The sequence below is a fragment of the Lethenteron reissneri genome, chromosome 51 (assembly GCF_015708825.2).
Source record: "Lethenteron reissneri isolate LAM-NWPU_2019-01 chromosome 51, ASM1570882v1, whole genome shotgun sequence".
Lineage (NCBI taxonomy): Eukaryota > Metazoa > Chordata > Hyperoartia > Petromyzontiformes > Petromyzontidae > Lethenteron > Lethenteron reissneri.
Window position 1 is genome coordinate 8,781,059 of NC_083829.1, and position 14,591 is coordinate 8,795,649.

The window sequence follows — 14,591 nt, forward strand, 5'->3', positions numbered from 1 at the left end:
GCCGTACCCGTACCCTACCTGTACCCGGCCGGGTACGGGTATCGGGTACCTGATTGCGACCTCTGGGATGAAGCCATGTTGCAGGCGCGGGTGGGTTCATTCTAGGAACTTGAATTGTGAGAAGAGACAAGACGTTTGGAAATGAGTGACAAACAGTTACTCACCAGTGACTCACGGCCTACCCGTACCCTTACCCGGCTGCACCAGGGTCGCAAACGGGTACCCGTACCCGGCCGGGTACGGGTAGCCGGGTATCGGGTAGGGTACGGGTATCGGGTACCCGGTTGCGACCTCTGCTCTAGCGCGGTGCTTCTCAAAAACGCATTCACTCATCTCTCTCTCTAAATACACTAAACGATTCGGAATTAGCGTGACATTTTTGTTTTACTCAGCTGTGAGGTGTTTTTTTTGTTAGGGATGGGCGGGTGGGCATTTAGATCGTCGGGTTAGGGTACTTTAATCAAGGGTAGTTAACCTCACTTAATTTGTTAAATTAAATATCATAAGTAAAGGTAAAATATTGTCATTATTATTCCGTTGGTGGTACCCGGGACCACATTCTGAGAACCACCACTTGTGTTACATAAAGACCCCCCCCGTGTATCCTGTAACAGACTGTAGGGGCAAGTGCTGTTAGCAAGCCCCTATGAAGGCCGGCACGGCACACGAGGAGGTGGGTGGCCATCACCACGCCCAGCCACCTTTGTCTCCTCAGTGGCAATGTTTACACACCGTGCCAGGTACTCATTTGAGGCGGAGTCTACCTCGGGGAGGCCCAGGACCGGTTCAGATAATCGTCACCGGTGTTAGCCGTGAGCGGGAATAGAACTCGGGTCGCCGGGTTCGTAGCGCAGCATAGCGCTAACCACTACACCCACCGCTCCCCATCTCACGCGCACACACACCGCCACTCACACACTCGCTCGCACAAAACAACAATGCGAGCGAATGCGCGAGAGAGCCAATGCGATACTGGCCACCGTCACCCCCCCCCCCCATCCTTACGGGCCAAGACAGCTTACTTTATCATAATTTAGACGTGTTTTTCCCCCCCAGCAGATCGATACACAAATCGCTGACTTTGCGCAAACGTCGATTTGGCAGCGGCAGATGCTGATGATGAAAACGTTTCACGAGTGCGCGCCCACGAGGCATTTGTATCCCTCCCTCTCGATTCGCAGCGCCAGGTCGCTGGGAAGACTGATTTACCGTGACCGAGACAACGAGCCCTTGCGGTTGATAACTGAAAGGATTCCTCCGGCCGAAAGTAAAGAATCTGATTCTCGCGACATCATCCTCGCGAGGTAGACAGAAGAGGTACGGGCGAGAGGAGACGCAGGGACGATAGAGAGAGATGTCGACGAACGCGGGAGACGAGACGGTGAAATTTGGATGTTTACCTGAGAGAGACCAAGATGAACTACTATTAAGATAGATTGTTTTATTTTACCAGGCAAGGCCAACTGAGCTATGATAGATCTTTTTCAGAAGCGAACTGACCCCAAATGATAGCTCAATGAGGTGGCTTATCATATGGAAATGTATAGCAGCCAAATACTCAAAACGCGTGTTTCTAAATGTGGAGGGAAAAACTGGAGGACCCGGAGAAAAATACACACGACCACAGGGAGAACACGCAAACTCCAAATATACAGCAGGCATCAGGATCAGGATCGAACCCACGACCTCCTGCATACCAGGCGAGGCGGATAACATCTCCTAGCCACCGTGGGCATCCACACCTTATCTCCAAGTATCTCCAAGACAAGGTGTGAATGGAGAGAAGGCAGAGAGACGGAGATATAAGGATGAGAAATATTAATTGCCCAATATTTATTCTCTTTGGTCGATTCGTTAGCATTTTTTTTACGGAGGCCGATGTACAACATCACACGCCTCACCAAAGAGAAGCGGTTCCAGCCATCGCATTAGGGGCGAGTTAATTAAATGCTTGACCAAATATACCAACGGGCAAATTTTTAAGTTGATAATTTTGTATGTCCCGCGAATGATGTTACAAATATCCAAACGGCCCTTGGCAGAAATAAGCTTCCCCACCCCCTGTTCTACAGGGACGCGTCTTCACTAACGGTCCGTTTCGCGGACTTGTGCAGCAAACAAAAGCCAGGTACCTGCGCGTGTTGTTCGGGGCTTGAGCCGCTGCTACTGCTGCTGCTCTTGCTCATCTCTCCGATGCGCTTTCAGGGTTCGTACCACGCGTAGGTCACGACGCCACGTCCGACGTTTCGCGCCGAGCAACCCCGAACAGCGGGGGAGACGCGTCGGAGGGCTGACAAACCCGAGTCAGTGGCGGAACGTGTGGAATTCGCAAGGCCCCAACGCTCTCTCCCCATCGTTCCCGCTCGCTCGTTCGCTCGCCGCACTTGGAGCCGTGCTATCGCTGCGGACTGCAGCTGCGCCGATAAAAAGAAATTACCGTGGAGAAATCCCAAATTTGATGGCCGGTGTTCATAGCTCTGACCTCCTTCCCCCCTCGCGCTCATTATTTCCGTTGGCGATTAAGAGCCCGCTGAGATGCAGCGCTTTCGTCTCTTCGTTGAGAGTTGGGGTGAGCCACAATCCTGACCGTGCCTATGGGTTGCCAACCTCCGCAGTACAAAAAACTGGACGCATCGCGGGGCAGGGGAGGGGGGATGAGAATATCTCACGACCCTGGAAGAGGAGGGAGAACGACGCGTAACTGCGTTGTCGTATGTCGTGAATGTATCCTTTTTTTTTACGCAACTGACAGAAAGCGAAGACTTTTAACGTCCCTCGAAGACCATTGATTTCCCAGGACAGCCGCCGCCGGAATGAGAGGACCTTCCCGCGGGAGAAAAAAACCGTGTTGCATGGCTCAGGTGTGAACACGTTGGTTTGTTGGACTTGTGTCGTGAACAGCTGTTGAACGCGAACGAATGAGACGAGAACACAACATTTAGTGAAGTGAAAATCTCATTGGGCAAGTTGCTATATACACACACACGTAAAATATAAAATACAGGCAGAGTGGTGGCGCAGTGGTTAGCGCGCTGCGCTGTGAAACCCGGCGACCTGAGTTTGAATCACGGCCGAGTTCGGTGGGGAGCGACACCTGAACTGGTCGTGACCGCGTCTCTTCCTCTCGACAAATCCACCAACCCACGTGGTGACCAGCGCGGTGAAGTATGGTCAAATACGCACTCGCTCGGCCCAGCAGGGCGTCGAAGTCTTCGTCCGGCCGTAGATCGTTAAAGGGCTGTAAAATTTCCGTTTAAAGCTTTCGTTGTGGCCGAAACGTCGTGAGAATTATTTTATTATGTTTTATTTTCATTATTTTATTACTTCCCTTCTACGTGACTTTACCGAAAGAACCAGGAAGAGGGGCTGTAAATTGTTATTACGACTAGTGATATTCTTTTGAATTACTTTCTTTAAAAAAAACCCACATCAAACCCCATCATCACGTCATTATTTTCATGACGCTGCATGATAGTATGCCACGCGGCTTTGAGTACTATCTGTATACCTAAAATAAATATATATAATGTACTGTATTATATGAGCACGAGCTGCACAACACTGATGTAATATTCGATTGTAAGATGGCATTGACTGATGTGAAACAAGGACTCACAATAAGGTCGATTTTGACGATGTTACCGCGTTCTCCTATCGCTGTCAATGAACAACGTTGTGTGTGTGTGTGGGGGGTGGAAGCTGCCGAGCGAAACGCGGAACATTGTTGGGCCAGACGACCGGCTAACGTTGAGCCAACGTTCAGCCAACGTTGAATCTACGTGGGGGATCCAACGGTTCCCAGCCGCGTGCCAACGTTGGCACGCATACAGCTGTCCCCTTTGGTTATGTACGAACCGTGCCCATGTACGTACTGCGTTTATGTTGTTGATGGACGTCGCCACCCACGCATTCATTCAAACGGTGGAATTGTACATGCGTCGTGTGTGTTTAACGTCCCAAAATCGCTGACTGGTATGTTCTTTTTTTCCCCCATTCTTATGTTCGCCTAGATTTAAGAATGCACAAGTACTTTCGACGAGATAATCAAATATGGAAATTATTTATTCGGGATTCGCTATCGCACCCCGCTGAAGGAGGACACATATCTTTAGCAAATGAAGAAAGTTCTAAAGATGATTTTTGTTGTGGTACTCTATGTGCGTGGTATTATTTTTGTAACGTATAAACGCGCCCATTTTACGTCGATCACCATAATCATGTCACTGCCATCAATCACTCTAAATATAATTTCCATTACCGGTGCCACATTTTAATTGGAAATATTAATCACCATCGTAACGATCGTCGCCATGAGACACGCGTACTCATTTATCCATCGCTTTTTTGTTGTTGAATCTTTCGCTTTTCATATTTAATTTCCTTAACTTTCCACCACAAAGCTTTGGGCCCCAAACAGCTTAAGCCCCCCCCCCCCCTCTCTTCTCCCCGGCACCCAGATTTATGAAGAAAAAAAAGAGTGGGAGACCTAAATATAAACTACAAATTCAAATACTAATAAACAAGGCCAATTCGTCTTTTTCATCCCAAAAAGAAACATTAAAATAAACTATTTTATTCACCAGGTAAAGTCCACGGAGCTATTAGCTCTTTTTCAGAATTGACATGATCACAATTAAAAAATAAAACAATAAAATAATTCTCACGACGTTGCGGCCACAACGCTTGCTCACCTGAGGACGGCTGCTTGCGTTGTGGCCGAAACGTCGTGAGAATTATTTTATCATGTTTTATTTTTATTATTTTATTACTTCCCTTCTACGTGACTTTACCGAAAGAACCAAGAAGATGAATCCCTGCAGTCACGAAAGCTTTAAATCGAAATATGACCACAATTATTGCTCAACGAAGTGGCTCATCACCTGTGGAAAGTTCTAGTAGCAGCCAAACTATCTAAACGCACGCTCCTCTCTTCCATCGCTCTGTCTGAATCTTGTATTTCACGAGAACGCATCTCTGTCTCGTCTGTATCTCTCATCTCACCGCATCTCTTGCTTTGGTTGGCATTCGCCTACATTTCTGCGCACCGACGATTTGCACGGTTGGCTACGTGTGGTGCATACGAAGTTCAACACACACGCAGATGCATCTGTTCACTCATCTCGCTACGTCTCTATCTATTTTCTACATCGTTTTGGTCATCTCACTTTGGAGTTTATAATTCGAAAAGGGGTCGCGGGGGGGGGGATGCCAAAAATAAATTCTGCTGAGGTCCCCCAAATAGATCAGACACCACCACTGATGAACATATCCAACCCCATTGCTCGTTTAAAGCCGGTTGGACGGATTATTCCAATTGGGGGGGGGGGGGCGGTGAAACTGGGGGGCCGATTAATCATCACCGACTCTTGCCGCCGCCACCACCCAGGCGAATCGGAGCGGAGTGTACAGTACAGGGTTTTTGCTAAGGAACTGTCGACACCTCTTTTTTGTGTTGCATGCCGATTGCGAATGAATTTATCACAATTACGATCCAATGTCGAGTTTTTTTTTTACACTTACGCGCGCACGCACGCACGCAGACACCCACGACGTCCTGTTGATTGATAATTGTTTTTTTGACCCTTCTATCTGGCAACAAAACTGACACCTTTTTTTACAAGGAGTCATGTTGGCATAGACCACAATACCTGCAGTCATAATGCAAACAAAAAACATAACTCTGATAATGTATGCACTGTCCTTGAAGTTGATTGGTCCACACCCGAGACGGCTTTCCTTAGAGCCTCGTCTCACATGGTTTTGGACCAGATGCAAACAAGACTTGTAAAAAAAGGCGTCAGTTTTGTTGCCAGATAAAAGGGTAAAAAACCAATTATCATATTTTGCTACTGGCAAATGAGGTTCCAATGGTGTCCTGTTGATTGTTAGCTTTTAATCCACGTCGGCTCTGTCTAATGTCCCCGTTTCCCCCAACAATTAGCACTGTCGCACTCGATCCCGCGTCCGATGTTCGTGCCGCCGTGTTGCTGTGTGTTTTTTGGACTCCGTAGGCCTTGAACGTCGCCACTTCTGCACAAACTCCGAGCGCTCCAGACAACGCGGCGGGTTTCGGGGAGGTTGACCGCCCGGCTTTGAAGGCGCGCTACGCATGAAGTTTAGCGGTGCACACACACCACTGAGCGAAACATCCCCACGTAGGGCCCCCCACTAAAGGTCACGTGACCCGCCCTTCACCCACCCGCTCGTGAAATATAACATTTATTTCCCAGGATTAATACCTGAAGTCTTGCGTAATTTTCACGAATACCGTTCAATCTGCAATTCTAACTTGGAACGGCTACGCATCGACCAGAGCCTTACATTCTCAACTGCAATATAACTTCGAGCTACTCGACTCTAAAAACGCTTGGTCCCAGTAAACGTTTTGCTGACTTTTTGCCCTTGCAAAGCCAAGAAAGTTTCTCGATGTGAATCTTTCAAAATAATGTATTCGTCTTTATTGCAAAAGAAACCGAGAGCATGATGTGTAGTTGAGCGGGGAATGCATTTTCGAATCGCGCGTTTCAATTTTTTTTTTCCGTCGTGCGACTCAAACCCAGCGGCAAATTCCCCGCACGTATCATCGATTATTGAACGTATATTTATTAAGCAAATATATTACTTTTTTACTTTTTACGTGTAGAATGTCTCACCTACGCACGTTCTGGAGCAAGCCTGAGCTGCCGTCATTCAGAGACATACCTGAGACATACCTGAGACAAAGCCGTCAACCCATACGGTGCACCCGTGGTCTTGCACAGGGCAATTGAGTTACCAAGTCTGTACGGCGTACATCCGTTTCAATACGGCCAAAGCAAAAATCGTGTCTATTTGTTTGTGTTTCTCCCTTGTGATGGGACTTTGTAGGATGAACGTTGAGATTTGTAAGGGACACGGGGTGACCACTAAGGTCTGCATTGGTCTGTAATAAGGTAGGCAGCACTGATAAGGGGTTGACAGGTATGCAGAGAATCTCCGAACTCGACTCACCTCGTCAGTAGCCACGAGTGTGTTAGTACACTAACAAGTTTTCGTTTTTTTTAAATATATATCACTGCGTTGGGACTCGTGACCAGCATCTGGACGTTTTAGTTTTTGTCGTCCGTTCAACGTCCCCTTTGTGACGGCCCACCACGTGGTCATCGTCGTCGTTATCTGGAGCGCTGGGTTAAAAAAAATATATACGGTGTGATCCGACCCCGGTCTACGGAACGCAATGTGAACTAGCCACCGCATCCCTACTGTGTGTCACACGGCGATACAATTTGCAACGAGCTGATGAGAAATAAACTCTGTAAAATGACACCGTTACTTTCGGAGCGGCGTGGGTGTGTTTGTGTGTGCGTTTGTGTGGTCGTCAAAGTGGACATGGGGAGCGGTAGCGTAGTAGCGGTTAGCGCGCTACTTTACGAACCTGGTTTACCCGAATTCGATTCCAGTCGACACCGATGATGATGATCTGAACCCGTGCTGGGCCTTTCCTAAGTCGGCTCAGCCTTAAATGAGTGCCTGGTTCGGTGTGTAAACATCGCCAATGGGGAGACAAAGGTAGTCGGGCGTGGTGCTTGCCACCGATCCTCGTGTGTCGTGCCAGCTTTCATCGGTGTTCACTAAAAGCACTTGCCCCAACAGCCTGTTACGGGCTATACGGGGGATTTAACACGTAGGCTTTCGCGTTATTTATAAATGTGTCCCACCATTCTGGCGAATTGCCCGATGATGCTGGATGCAATTACCAGCGAAACGTCGTACTACTCAAATTGTAAATGTTGTGGTTTCACGCTTCAACACACCGGTGGGCTAAAGCAGTGAACTGTTTGTCTTTTGTCAACGTGACACTTTTTTACTGATTGGCCGTGTCGGGTGGTGGAGGGTTACGACACATTTATAAATAACGCGATCTAAACCCAAAAACGTTGACTACGTTGATTATGAATATACGGGGGATCTTTGTCAAAGTGTAAACTTGCGGCGGGTAAAAAATCAAATAATCGGCGATGCAAAGGATCGCCTCGTTATTTTGTAAGACGAAGGCGCGGCCCTGCAATTGCTGTGCTCACGCGCACTGCTGCTGGCAGAAGGGGCCCTCCGCTGGAGAAAGCTCAAGAGAGCCCCCCCCCCCCTCCCCCTCTAGATGGTTAATTGGCCTACTCTTCCACGCAGGCGAGCCCATCACAAGCGACCCGCCCAACCGGCACGGCTGTGTTGGCAAAGCCGGGCGGGATCTGAAGCGGTTTGCCCCGCTGTTACGACAGTCACGCCGGAAGCTTGAATCGAGCCCGGCGAACGCCGGATTTGCAAGTCCAGTGCGCCTGCTAACCGTCTCACACAATGGCCCCGTCTATAATGTTTTGTTAAAGTTTTTTACAAAAAAATTCCCAAAAAAGAATTTGAACTAAAGAACGTTTTTTTTTCGATTTAAAGCTTTCGTGACTGCAGGGATTCATCTTCTTGGTTCTTTCGGTAAAGTCACGTAGAAGGGAAATAATAAAATAATAAAAATAAAACAATAAAATCATTCTCACGACGTTTCGGCCACAACGCAAGCAGCCGTCCTCAGGTGAAGACCAGGTCTGTCGGGGAGACAACGCAAGCAGCCGTCCTCAGGTGAAGACTAGGTCTGTCGGGGAGACAGACGCTGCGTCTGTCTCCGTGGCCGAAACGTCGTGAGAATGATTTTATTATGTTTTATTAATATAATTTTACCAGGTAAGCCCCACTGGGCTATGTAGCAATTTTTTTTTTATCAGAAGTGACCTGGCCAGCACAAAGTATAGCTCAACAAAGTGGCTGATCGTGTGAACATTCATAGCAGCCAAATGCTCGAAAACGCGGGGTGATGTTGATTCTAAATGTGGAGGGGAAAAACCGGAGGACCCGCAGAAACAAAATCCACGCGACCACGGGGAGAGAGAGACACCGCAAACTCTAACTATACAGCAGGCGTCAGGGTCGGGATCGAACCCACAACCTCTTGTATACTCGGCGAGGTAGTTAACATCTCTGTGACCACCATTGGAACCTCATTTGCCAGTAGAAAAATATTGTAATTGTTTTTTTACCCTTTTATCTGGCAACAAAACTGACACCTTTTTTTTTTACAAAGAGTCATGTTTGCATAGATCACAATACTTGCAGTCGTAATGCAAACAAAAAACATAACTCTGATAATGTATGCACTAGTAGAAAAATATGATCATTGGTTTTTTACCTTTTTATCAGGCACAGTGCATACATTATCAGAGTTATGTTTTTTGTTTGCATTACGACTGCAGGTATTGTGGTCTATGCAAACATGACTCCTTGTAAAAAAAAGATGTCAGTTTTGTTTCCAGATAAAAGGGCAAATAAGTATAACCAGTAAAAACAATGTTTGTCACTATACATCCTTTATATGCGTGGCGGCTAGAGTCCTCTCGTCCTCTGGCTTGAGATGGCTGCCACCTATGGGTCAAATGATTGTCTGCCAGTATTAAGCAATTGGTAATTAAATATTTAATTTGTTTTCCCTAAACAGTGTAAAATTTTGGAAAAAATTTTCACGAATATTAATTGTCTCGCACAACGAGTCTGTGTGCAAAATGTCAGCTCGATTGGATCACGGGAAGTGGGTTAAAAAAACGACCGAAAGATTTGCACGGTCGTAAGCAAGCAAGCAAGCACACACGCAAGCATGCAAGCAAGCAAGCGAACTTAATATAAAGGATTTAAAAAAAACAATTATCATCTCTGTGACCGTAAACCCAAATCGCCGATGACGAACTGACCCGATCGAACCACAGCGCTTGTTTGTGTCTCACACTTGAGGTGCGGCGTCATTTCCCGGTGTGATTTTTTTGTGGATTTGTGGCGACACGTTCGTGCTGGTGTTTTGCCCAGGGAGATCAGGTGACCTTTGGGTTTTTTGTGAGGGGGTGGGGGCGGAAGATGGTGGTCGGGGGGGGGGGGATATCATCAGGGTGGGTGAGTGGTTGTGGCCTGCAGTGTGGTGAGTGGGTGAGTGTGTTGTTGTGACCTGCAGTGTGGTGAGTGGGTGAGTGTGTTGATGTGACCTGCAGTGTAGTGAGTGGGTGAGTGTGTTGATGTGACCTGCAGTGTGGTGAGTGGGTGAGTGTGTTGTTGTGACCTGCAGTGTGGTGAGTGGGTGAGTGTGTTGTTGTGACCTGCAGTGTGGTGAGTGGGTGAGTGTGTTGTGACCTGCAGTGTGGTGAGTGAGTGAGTGTGTTGTTGTGACCTGCAGTGTGGTGAGTGGGTGAGTGTGTTGTTGTGACCTGCAGTGTGGTGAGTGGGTGAGTGTGTTGTGACCTGCAGTGTGGTGAGTGAGTGAGTGTGTTGTTGTGACCTGCAGTGTGGTGAGTGGGTGAATGTGTTGTTGTGACCTGCAGTGTGGTGAGTGGGTGAGTGTGTTGTGACCTGCAGTGTGGTGAGTGGGTGAGTGTGTTGATGTGACCTGCAGTGTGGTGAGTGGGTGAGTGTGTTGATGTGACCTGCAGTGTAGTGAGTGGGTGAGTGTGTTGATGTGACCTGCAGTGTGGTGAGTGGGTGAGTGTGTTGTTGTGACCTGCAGTGTGGTGAGTGGGTGAGTGTGTTGTTGTGACCTGCAGTGTGGTGAGTGGGTGAGTGTGTTGTGACCTGCAGTGTGGTGAGTGAGTGAGTGTGTTGTTGTGACCTGCAGTGTGGTGAGTGGGTGAGTGTGTTGTTGTGAGCTGCAGTGTGGTGAGTGGGTGAGTGTGTTGATGTGACCTGCAGTGTGGTGCGTGGGTGAGTGTGTTGTTGTGACCTGCAGTGTGGTGAGTGGGTGAGTGTGTTGTTGTGACCTGCAGTGTGGTGAGTGGGTGAGTGTGTTGTTGTGACCTGCAGTGTGGTGAGTGGGTGAGTGTGTTGTTGTGAGCTGCAGTGTGGTGAGTGGGTGAGTGTGTTGTTGTGAGCTGCAGTGTAGTGAGTGGGTGAGTGTGTTGTTATGACCTGCAGTGTAGTGAGTGGGTGAGTGTGTTGTTGTGACCTGCAGTGTGGTGAGTGGGTGAGTGTGTTGTTGTGACCTGCAGTGTGGTGAGTGGGTGAGTGTGTTGTTGTGACCTGCAGTGTGGTGAGTGGGTGAGTGTGTTGTGACCTGCAGTGTGGTGAGTGAGTGAGTGTGTTGTTGTGACCTGCAGTGTGGTGAGTGGGTGAGTGTGTTGATGTGACCTGCAGTGTGGTGAGTGGGTGAGTGTGTTGATGTGACCTGCAGTGTGGTGCGTGGGTGAGTGTGTTGTTGTGACCTGCAGTGTGGTGAGTGGGTGAGTGTGTTGTTGTGACCTGCAGTGTGGTGAGTGGGTGAGTGTGTTGTTGTGACCTGCAGTGTGGTGAGTGGGTGAGTGTGTTGTTGTGAGCTGCAGTGTGGTGAGTGGGTGAGTGTGTTGTTGTGAGCTGCAGTGTAGTGAGTGGGTGAGTGTGTTGTTATGACCTGCAGTGTGGTGAGTGGGTGAGTGTGTTGTTGTGACCTGCAGTGTGGTGAGTGGGTGAGTGTGTTGTTGTGACCTGCAGTGTGGTGAGTGGGTGAGTGTGTTGTTGTGAGCTGCAGTGTGGTGAGTGGGTGAGTGTGTTGTTGTGACCTGCAGTGTGGTGAGTGGGTGAGTGTGTTGTTGTGAGCTGCAGTGTGGTGAGTGGGTGAGTGTGTTGATGTGACCTGCAGTGTGGTGCGTGGGTGAGTGTGTTGTTGTGACCTGCAGTGTGGTGAGTGGGTGAGTGTGTTGTTGTGATCTGCAGTGTGGTGAGTGGGTGAGTGTGTTGTTGTGACCTGCAGTGTGGTGAGTGGGTGAGTGTGTTGTTGTGACCTGCAGTGTGGTGAGTGGGTGAGTGTGTTGTTGTGAGCTGCAGTGTGGTGAGTGGGTGAGTGTGTTGATGTGACCTGCAGTGTGGTGAGTGGGTGAGTGTGTTGTTGTGACCTGCAGTGTGGTGAGTGGGTGAGTGTGTTGTTGTGACCTGCAGTGTGGTGAGTGGGTGAGTGTGTTGTTGTGACCTGCAGTGTGGTGAGTGGGTGAGTGTGAATTGCTGTGCCCTGCATTGTGGTTAGCGGTGGTTGAACACATTAAGGATGCTACAGAGTCCTCAACTCGGCTGGAGGAATCCACGAGTGAAGTTCACGGGGAAATGTAACGATAGCAGAGCGATCGGGAGGCGATTGACTGATTGGCGAGCGAGTGAACGGAGACAATCGGCGAGTGCTGGATCATCGATCGCCCTGACTGGCCCTTTTTGAATTCTATAAAGCGCAGTGAGGTAGCAGCTGGCAGCCACAACCCCTCAACAATCAGGCGAACTCCGCTCATCCTCGCAGCAACAGCAGCAGCAGCGGCTTCTGGCTCGGCCATCGAATAAAAACGGTGGTCGCCGCATCGCACGGCGCTTTCAGATGCGCATCTGCGGCCGTCTGGAACGCTCTTGCTTCCCATATTAGGAGGCCACTGGAGCGACGCACTTTGACATCTAAATTGAAAATTAATTTACTTAGAAATGCTTTTTGCCTTTAGTTCGATGTCCTTCCCCCGCACCTGCGATTAGCACGGTTGCCTACGTACGTACGGTGCGAAAGAAGTTCAACATACAGACACACACACACACATAGCAATCATCACACCCTACTGGCAGACTAACGCCCGCTGGCAGGCCAGGTGCTGAGTGACCAGGTGTCACACAGGGACAGCTGCCAGCGGGTGTGTCCTTTAAAATGTTTTGAGATGAGAGGCGATGTAAAGCACTCGGAGGTGCCTCGGCGTACGGGAGGGCGCGAGATGAAAACAAATTATTTAAAAATTAAAAAATATTTCTATTTGACGAATGTCCGTCGCAGGCGAGGAAAGTCGGAGAGCGTGGACGAGAGCAGGGCAAACAGGGCGCCGACAGCACAGACGGCTGGAGGAAGGCGATTGGTGGCTTGGGCATGAGGTTGCTGGAGGGGAGAGTAGAGTGGGAAGAGAGGGGAGTGCGTGGAGGGGAGTGGAGTGAGATGCGAGGTAGGAGAGTGCGTGGAGGGAAAGTAGAGAGTGAGAAGAGAGGGGAGGGGTAGGCAGAGCAGAATTCATGCAGGAGCTTCAGTTTCTTTCTAAGCGTGTATAATTATATGGACACAGGAACAGACACAGAATCCGTGTACTCTGTACAGATATCGGTTGCATATTAACGCGGCAAATCACACGCGCGCCTGACGCACGCGAACAAGTGGACATCGACCTGCGGACACAGCACCCCGCTAATTGATACACGATGCAGTTTACGCAAGTGAATAATCTTTTTATTTTTTTTTAAACAGAGAGGCAATCTCATTTTCCAAACGTGCGTTTAAGGAAAAGAATTGACGATCCAATTTAACGCGACGTGTTCCCGGGAGCCTACAGCGGTCCGTTTTCGCGTCTCGTTATATTCACCCAAATTTAATTTCAAAACCCACCTTTTTTTTTACCCCCTTCTCAAATTACGCGGGAGGGATTTTTTTTGCTTTTTCTTCTTCCGGGGAAATAAAATGGGAAATTAAATTACACGCTCGCCAACCGCCAATGTGTAAAAGCACTTAAAGTCCACGGTATATTTTTGTTGTTTTTGCCATCTCTTGTTCAATGCTCAACGGGTTTTTACAGATCTATATACATACACAGCGTGTACTTCGTTTAAGAGGCTTAATGCACACAAGTGATCCGATAGCACTCACCACCCCTCTATCGATGTCAGTCATAAAATCCTTTTAATGCTTTGGCACAACCACAACGGACCACTATCAGCAAACGCGCTGCATCGCAATCCGCAGTGGAGGTCATCACCGAGACCACGCGATCTCGCGACTGGAATTCAGATTTCACCTTCCATGCCCTCCGCGCTCTCAGCAATGCGAGGTATGTAGGCCGAAACGCCGGACTACGCGCGTGCGTGTGCGTGTTGGACACTTTTTTCGCGGGCGTGCGTTATGAGAATTGCGTTGACGAGCGAGTAGGGGGAGCTTAACGCGTAGGAGGCTATCGCGACCAATATCATCCATAATATTAGGGGGGCGGGGGGTTGGGGGTTAGATCGCGTTAATATAAATGTGTCGTTAAACCCGCCACCACCCGACACAGCCAATTAGTAAGGCTTGTCACGTAAACAGAACATGCCAATTCGTTACCGGCACAGTACAGCACAATACTCAGATGGTAAATGTTGTGGATTTATTCTCCAACACACCGGTGTGCTGTACTAGTAGCTAATTGGCACGTTCCGTTTACGTGACAAACCTTACTAGTTCTCTGTGTCGGGTGGTGGCGAGTTTAACGACACATTTCTATTTCACGCGATCTAACCCAAAAAACTATATTATGGATGAGCAGGGTGAGTTTAATTTTTCCCGAATAAATTTTGGGTCTCCTCCCCCCTCCTCCTCCTCCACCAACTTTTGATTCCAATTGCGTGTCAGTTGGCTCACGTTAAGAAGTGAAGAACCACGTTCGCTGAAGAAAATCAAGAAACCCTTTCTCGGAGGAATCCGATGAACTGCAAAGCTCTTTTATTCCCACCTGCGGTCCAGTCGTGGGCACGGGGTAAAGACGCGACAACAACAACAACAACAACCAGTACACTAAGAC